Genomic DNA, 9,221 nt, shown 5'->3' with positions numbered 1-9,221 from the left:
TGAAACATGGATGCTAAACAGTTTAGACAAGAAGAGAATAGAAGCTTTTGAAATGTGGTGCTACAGAAGAATGCTAAAGATTAGATGGGTAGACCACTTTACCAATGAGGAGGTACTGAATAGAACTGGGGAGAAAAGAAATTTGTGGCACAATCTGACTAGAAGGAGGGATCCTTTGTTAGGATTTTGAGGCATCAAGGGATCACGTATTTAGTTCTGGACGGAAGCGCGGGGGGAGGGGGGGGGGTAAACTCGTAGAGGGAGTCGAGAGATGAATACAGTAAGTAGATTCGGAAGGATGTAGGTTGCAGTAGTTACTCGGAGATGAAGATGCTTGTACAGGAGAGTTTCATCAAACCAGTCTTTGGACTGAAGACCACAACAACATGTGTGTGGTAACAAGTAAGATATTCTGATTTTCCTCGTAGTAAGATAAGGATGTTTCATTATTATATCCAGGCACCTCGTTTGACATCTAGTTCGACTAGATATATCATGGGTAACATGTATTGGGGAAATATGATACAGGGGAGTAAGGTAACTTCATCAATTGTGATGGTCATGTACGTGGAACGCTGCTAAGCGTCAGTTGTGGTCTACGTGTAGATGGTCCGTTATCTTATGGAAAACAGACATGACTGCGCCCTGAATTCCTTCTGTAATTTTCGAGAATGTACTCATGCAGAGTTTGCCTATGAAGGGCCGATAAACCGATAACATTGCCAATACAAAGCGCATGATTGTCCGGGTCCAACTTCTGAACATATACTAAGACAGACGTTGGGGTTCTACAAATTAACAGGGAATAATCTCTATGCCAAGAGGTGTGTCCGTAAGTTACAATTTGGTTCGGTTTGTTTGCTCATTGCATTTAGGTTTGTTTTCCTGTGTTCAGTTTTTGTTATGTAAGAATGTAAATGTTCTGCTTGTGTTACGGGCGGAACGTTTCTATCGACAGATATGTGTCAGAAGCCGTGATGTTTACTTTCACAGGTCCTGATTATGTCTGACATCATACGGGCGTGCATATGCTAGGTTGATATTAGGAAGAAATGGCTGCGAGAGGCTAATTGTTGACTCAAATTCCGTGGTTCAAGTAAAAATGACAGTGAGCTGTCTGAGTTCATGGCGGCAGTCAGATCTCCAGATAATATTAATATTCCAGAAGCACGCTGCAGACCTGTTTGCGGCGATCTAAGAATGCTTTGTCCGAAACTTATCCACCTGTACTGGCGTTAGCAGAATGAATAACTTTAGGCCATTCATGTTTCTACGCAGTTAGTATTCTTTACTTATGTTATCACCTCTTGTGCCTATGTTTTCTGTATAACTAACCCAATCAGAGTAGTGACTATGCGTCCCACAGAACTTATCAGAAAACAGTTGGTTTCTTGTACGATCTGTTGCTTGTGTGACACTCTACGTTGCTGTTGTCGACTTGTGCCGCCTACCCGAAGTCATACTATACCAACAGCAATGGGCTCATGATATCACGATGCCGAATGCCTCTGTGTTTTGGTTTTTTGGAGAGGGTTTCCCAGGCGCTAATGCCAGGGCGAAGAAACCCTACCCTCCACGTAAAGTTAAATAAATACTCAACTTCCTGCCATAGTCAAGGAACCAAGAATAAGCATAATTAAGCTGCTGTAAATAAGGAAACTATGACTGAAAATTTAGTGAGCCAAACTTCCTATCACAAATGTGTAAAAATGTAGATAATGCCTATGCAATGCTTAACTTCAACAAAAAGATTGGGAGAAATTATAACCGAACGATTTCCAAACCAGCATGCACTGCAGGTATATGTACACTTATGTAAAGTATATATTGCTCTGAGCGTCATTCTGAAAAACTTCGCTGTTTATATGAACTGTGCTACAAAGATATTAACTATATACCAGTGTATTCAACATCTCATGTTACACAACAGTTTAACTGATGTGTAAAAATGGCCACTAACGAAGCAACAAAACATGGTACTGATATTTAATATACTGTGACAGAAAGATGGTGTAGTCTTCAATGCAAGTATTTGCATAATGTAAGTTTTGTGTTACAGGTATTCATGTAATTTCTGTCAGCATGTGTAAACTATTATTCTAAAACTATCTAATCTTCTATCAAAGATACAGCAAGGTGATTTTCATTAACTAATAGACTTTAAAAATATGAAAGTGGGCCATGCGGTGTGAAAACAATACACGTGACGTTTGTTACGTAAGGCAACTTGTGTGTAAACTTTCGGAGATATTCCTTGTCAGTTAATCTTAGCAGTTCACTATCTCCATAAGTCAATATGAATAATGTTAACTTACGAAACATTTATTTGGACGTAGGTCAAAATGATACTACCAGAATAATTTCGCCGTACTTTCCTGGCACTGTAACATCTCAGTTTCGCCTCCAGCGTAGATAAGACATTTTCCTTAAGATATACATTGTTTGATCCTCTGCGACTTTTAGCACAATGTAACCAACAGTCGCTACACTCCCTCTATTTTCTGATACCCAGCGTGATAACAGCGCGCCAAGTGGCCAGCAAACTACACTCCTGAATGCGTTATCGCATCTGTGCGGATACTGTTGTTTATACTAATTTGTAACGTAGTTTGTACAATAGGGAGCGTATGTAGTGCAATAAAAATCGACTATAACTAAAAACAGACTGCACTTTTGTCGTTCTTTAGTTTCCTAAGGATTCTGGGAGGTATGAAATTGCGTCTTACAACACAGTTTATAATTATTCTCTTGTTACGTACAGATATTTACTAAAGAATGTCGTTCTTCTTTGGAAATTGGAAATTTGTGGTAAGTTCTATGGGACGAAACTGCTGAGGTCATCGGTCCCTAGGCTTACACACTACTTACTCTAACTTAAACTAACTTACGCTAAGGACAATACACACACCCATGCCCAAGGGAGGACTCGAAACACCGATGGGGGCAGCCGCGCGAACCGTGGCAGGGTGCCCTAGACCGCACGGCTGTTCTTCTTTAATAACAGAAACTTGCTGTAAACACCAGAAGACCTGACCTTTTACAGAGAGGCATCGTGTATCTACCTAGTGGAGAGAAGTTTTCTTCGCTACAATTTCATACAAATCAGTGAATGAGGTACATAGGAAACTCGTACGGAATGTACTACCTACATTGAAGTACAAAATAAGCCACCACACCTGTATCTGAAGGGAAACCGTACAGATGTAATAATAAAACGTCAAAGGAACTAGAAGTGTTTTCCCAACACAGAAGAAACCAGTTCCACAGTAGTTGCTACATCTGAATCAAAAACGGCAAGAATCTCGAACATATTCACTTTTTTTTAAGCAAAAGTAATTGCATTTGCATAAATATTCGTCAAATGTTTTTTATTCCAGTCTCTGATCACAATATCAATTCTTTAGACGATGACCGGTTTCAGTCCGTAATGACCATCCTCAGATGTTTTTTAACCTTGTCGTAAAGTGATAAGGCCATAATGGCCTTTAGGCCATGGTTAAAAAAGATCTGAGGATGGTCATTACGGACTGAAACCGGTCATCGTCTAAAGAATTATTACTGTGATCAGAGATTGGACTAAAAAACATTTGACAGTACTGGATCACTGTTTATGTACGCGATTATGTCGCAGTTGGTGATAAATATTCGTGTATTAGAAAGTCGAATGAAGTGTAATAATGGGCGAACCATGACTGCATAAAAAAAATTTACGTGTAGTGGAGATGTCCCTGTGACAGTAAGAGCAGACACCAAGAGATATACATGTTTTTCAAGCATGAAATATGTGTTTACAATCTCTTGATTTCAGTTGAGTAACCTGTAATTATACAGACATACGAAAGTATTTCTTCATTAACAAGTTGTACCTGTAGTTATGTAATTGAATCAGTGAAACTTGGCTGTTTTTATATTTATTTCACGATAATTTATGTCTCTTGGTAATATAATTATGCATGGAACACGAAATATAACTACTATTCCGTTAATTAATTAGAAAAATAATTAAAAACGAGCATGTTCTTACGACGCAAGTAACTGTTTTCTCACCACTTGGAGCGCTAGTGTCTTTCCAGCTGTCAAGCAGTAACAACATTTCCAACAGTGTAATACTGTGATTTTAGGAAGGTAGTGACTTGCGTTTTTTACTGTCTAGACTTGTCTTCCTCTCTGTGTGGAGGCAGACGATATCAGAAATTACATCTGATTCATTAGACGAGTGGGTTAGAAGGTTTTTCGGAAAGCACCAATTTGCGCGTTCATCCTGCATTTTATGAGAGCATAGTTTAATGAAATATTACTGCGGCAGATTGAAATGTCCCCCCTTCTCTCTATAAAGACTGAGATATTTCAATAAAAAAATTTCCAAGTCACGATATGAAGATACTTTGAATACCAAGAAATTTCCCATAACCCGAATACCGCGACGAGGAAGAAAGCTCCAATGCCGATGAATAAAAGTGTCCTTTCCGACAAAATCCTGTAAAATCCTGAATGATGTTAAGTCAACATGTATTTATCAAATAATTAATCGTCAGACTTGAATTATGGGGCCGTGACATCCGACAATTGAGGAAATTGATGACGTCATTGTTCGGAGGTATCTGACCAAGAAGTTCGAAAAATTCTCACGTGAAAATGTATGCGAGAATGAGAAAACGGTCGGCAAATAAATCTGAGGGTGGCTATGATTTAAAATAAGGAACAAACAGCGAAAAAACATGTGAAATGTCTGGTCGTTATACTACCGTATAATACGCCATCAGTCTTCTCACTGTGGCCTATGTTCAGAGCTCGACATCAGGTAAGGAGGAGGAGCAAATATGAGGAAGGAAAAAAAAATGAAAACATAGTTTCATTTGTCAAAACGAAAATTGATAGTGTGACTTCTGGATATTTCGAGAGGTGTCGCTCGTTAATTACAGTCTCTGGCAACGATACAATTATTACTGTTATTTGACAATTCAGGTTATGTTATGAGAGAGAAAAGGAAACAAAAACAATACATCGACATAAATGTACAGTCACATGCATAGAGTTCTTTTCGACGTTCGAGTGCTGGATTACTGTATTAGACATATATAAACATGTAATGCTTTAATATGAAGTAGTAGCCACAATCGTATTAGAAAGTATTGACTGCACGTTAGAATTTAACACCTGCAGTTCTTAAAAATAACTGAGCAACAAGGTACGGTTTTCTCCCTTTCGTTGTTTAATAATAATTATATATACTTTAGAAATTTATATACACAGAGCTAACTGCTGAACAGTGACGGAAGATCAGAGGTAAAATAAATGTCGTACATGAGGTGGCCAAAAGACAAAATACACTTACGGAAAAAATCACATAAAGAATAATGTACAATAAGGAAATTTCGGGAATGTATTTAAGTGGTTAACATTGTAATGTAAGCGCGAGATAAGCCGTTGCAAATGTGGAAAGCTGGTACATTAATAACTGTTGTAACGGGCAGAGTATTGAATGCAAGCATGCAAACATGTATTCTTGACTGGTACGGGTTGACAATTTGTGGGATGGAGTTCCATGCCTGTTGCATTTGGTTGGCCAATACAGGGACGGTTAGACGGTTAATGCTGTTTGTGAATGACGCTGCAGTTGTCGTTCAGTGATGTCCCGTAGGTGCTCGTTTGGAGACAGATCTGGTCATCGAGGCGGCCAAGGCAATATGTCGACTCTCTTCATAGCATGTTCGGTTAAACAGCGGTTTGTTGGAAAATACCCTCTGGAAACAGTTCATGAGTGGCAGAACGACAGGTTGATTTTTCAGATAGACGTACAAATTTGCAGTGACGGTGCGTGGGATAACGACAAGAGTGCCCCTGTTGTCATACGAAATCGCAGCTAAGATCACAACTCCTAGTGTATGCTCATTGTGTCTAAGACGCAGACAGATTGGTTTCAGGCCCTCAACAGGTCTCCATGCTATCACCACGTTGCAATAACTGGCACCTAGTCAGTACCAGGTTTCATCAGAAAATGCGACAGATCTCTACCCAGCCCTCCAATGGGCTCTCCTTGGCACCAATGAAGTCGCAAAGAGCGGTGGTTTGGAATCAATGGAATGCACGCCACAGGGCGTCTGGCAGGGAGCTGTGCGAGAAATCACCGATTTGTAACAGTTCGTTGTGTCACCGTCACGCCAACTGCAGCTAAAATTGCTTCTGCAGATGCAGTACGATGTGCCACAGCCATACGCCGAACACAATGGTCTTCCTTGCCGGTAGTGACACGTGGCCATTCTGAGACCGGTCTTCTTGCGACCGTACATACCCGTGACTACCACTGCCAGCAGTCATGTACGGTGACTACATTCCTGTCAAGACTTTCCGCAATATCGCACAAAGAACATACAGCTTCTCGTAGCCCTATTACATGACCTTGTTCAAACTCAGTGATGTGGTGAGAATGGCGTCTTTGTCACGTTAAACGCATTCTTGCCTAACGTTAACTCACGACGTCCAGTTTCAAAAGTAACTAACGCTAGCCGTTACAGCGTGTATCTGGAGCAAACCGATTTGTATCCCCACAGTGGTGCTACTAGCGCCTCTCTCATACGACTGGCATCAAATCTGAATAGACATCATCTTTCAGATGTAGGAAGACGTCTACCAATTTTCCTTTATGTCGCACAACTCGTTCTTGGTGTTGAGATTCATACGAATCTGAGACTTATGGGCTTTGCATAAAAAACTGTTGTTTTTAATCGAGACATGGGCGTCGCCTGTATCGTCCAGCATGTTGTAGTAAGGCAAAACTTTTCCATCGGTGTATATGTAGGTGGTTGTGTATTATTAAGATTGTTACGACCTCACGAAACTGTAATCATCTAGTGATAACTGGGGATTCTTTGACTGCTGTGAGAATGGTTGGTCGGAACTATGTGAAACATTAGTCCGTTCTTACAAGAACAGTAAAAAAATTACAATGTATTGCCACTAGAATGTGTCTAATATTTACAGCTGTTATTGAATAGTAAAGTATCACTGATTCACACAACTATAGAATCTGCTCTTGAGGTTCAAGTTCAACATTTACAAAAGCACTGTCCCATCTGAGACTTGAATAGTTCAGGTGTTCTAACTGGATGATGTTGACTGCTTCATCGAAGAATACGAACTGGGCAGAGCGAGCCCATGCTCGGCTCTATATTACCTCCATGTTATGGCCCTGCAGTGCTGAGAGAGAGTGCGTGTCTTCAGGAGCACGTACCATTTGTCGTTGCGGACTGCAGCAAGACATCGCTAATGTTTGTGGTATCGATGTGCGTTGCCTACTTTGGTGTGGCACCGCGATCTTTGGGCGATACCACGTACATATGTCTCATTACGAACCTGTGTCATTGACTGTAACGGTATCTGAAGTAGAGCGCTGTCAGATCAACACAGTATTACAGTAGTTCACTAGAAGAAGCACACATCACCATATTAGTACAGTATTTAATTACAAGGAGCACACATAAATCCTTCCTTCGATTGATCAATGGATTTTGCAGTGTCTTTTGTAGGTATTTTCCTGCAAATGGTAATAGAAAATTTAGTGTTCAGAAATACTTCCTGTACTCCGTATTTTTACTAAGTGCTCTGTTGCAGGAAACTAACAAGATTTACCAACTTTATTCCCAACATCCATTGCCTATCACGTCCTACATTTCTATACACTGCTCAAAAATTATAGATTATCACCCTGTAAACTTGACAATGTACTTCATAGACAGTTACATTGAAATCTGTTTTCGCAGGACAGAGCAGATCAGGTTGTGGTAAGGGGCCCAAATCAGTTTCTGTCAGTTGCACAAACATACAAACTTTACTTTGCTACAACACTTAATCACACATGCGCTCAAAAGAATTCAGAAACAATACAGCTGAATGTCAGAACACAACTTATTAAAATTGCCTTAAGGAATACACATGGCTGAACGCCTTAGTTACAAAGTAGAAGAACTGAGGGCTTAAGGCCTTGATAACAAGAATCTCAGTAAGAAAATTTTAAAAGATTTTAAACAAATGACCTTTCAATTTTTAATTTAAGACAGCTGAAGGCCTTATTTTAAAATATTTAATATAAAGTTCGGCTGAAGGCCATACACAGAACATAGGGAACTCCAGGCTTAAGGCCTGGATAACAAAATTAAGATAGAGAGGAAACTTTTCAAATTTTCAAATGATTTTTCTAATTTTAATTTGTCTGAAGGCCTTATCTTAAAATATTTCACGTAAAAGTTCGGCTGAAGGCCACATGCTGAACATTAAAACAAAATAAATTAATACACCGCTGAAGTCCTTGCACAGTACTTGAGACTAAAAGTAAATCACAATCCAAAACAACAAAACAGTGGTGCTCAGAAGTGTTCCAAAGGCCGGTCTGGGGAGGAAACTCTAACATAAGTTTAGGCGAGACTGGCAGCCAAGCTTAATACTAAATAATCGGATGGCAACACGACCTAAGGACAGCTGAAGAACCAACCAACAACCTAATCAATTTCCTTCCACCCGACTAACGGCACGACAACCGAAAATATCAGCGAAGACGAAGATACCAGCAGCACTATGTCTTGACAACTGGCGTCTAAATACGAGGTGCATTCAAGTTCTAAGGCCTCCGATTTTTTTTCTAATTAACTACTCACCCGAAATCGATGAAACTGGCGTTACTTCACGACGTAATCGCCCTGCAGACGTACACATTTTTCACAACGCTGACGCCATGATTACATGGCAGCGGCGAAGGTTTCTTTAGGAGTCTGTTTTGACCACTGGAAAATCGCTGAGGCAATAGCAGCACGGCTGGTGAATGTGCGGCCACGGAGAGTGTCTTTCATTGTTGGAAAATGCCAAAAGTCACTAGGAGCCAGGTCAGGCGAGTAGGGAGCATGAGGAATCACTTCAAAGTTGTTATCATGAAGAAACTGTAGCGTAACGTTAGCTCGATGTGCGGGTGCGTTGTCTTGGTGAAACAGCACACGCGCAGCCCTACCCGGACGTTTTTGTTGCAGTGCAGGAAGGAATTTGTTCTTCAAAACATTTTCGTAGGATGCACCTGTTACCGTAGTGCCCTTTGGAACGCAATGGGTAAGGATTACGCTCTCGCTGTCCCAGAACATGAACACCATTTTTTCAGCACTGGTGGTTACCTGAAATTTTTTGGTGGCGGTGAATCTGTGTGCTTCCATTGAGCTGACTGGCGCTTTGTTGCTGGA

Source organism: Schistocerca cancellata, chromosome 5 (assembly GCF_023864275.1).
Source record: "Schistocerca cancellata isolate TAMUIC-IGC-003103 chromosome 5, iqSchCanc2.1, whole genome shotgun sequence".
Lineage (NCBI taxonomy): Eukaryota > Metazoa > Arthropoda > Insecta > Orthoptera > Acrididae > Schistocerca > Schistocerca cancellata.
This window is presented reverse-complemented; position numbering follows the sequence as displayed.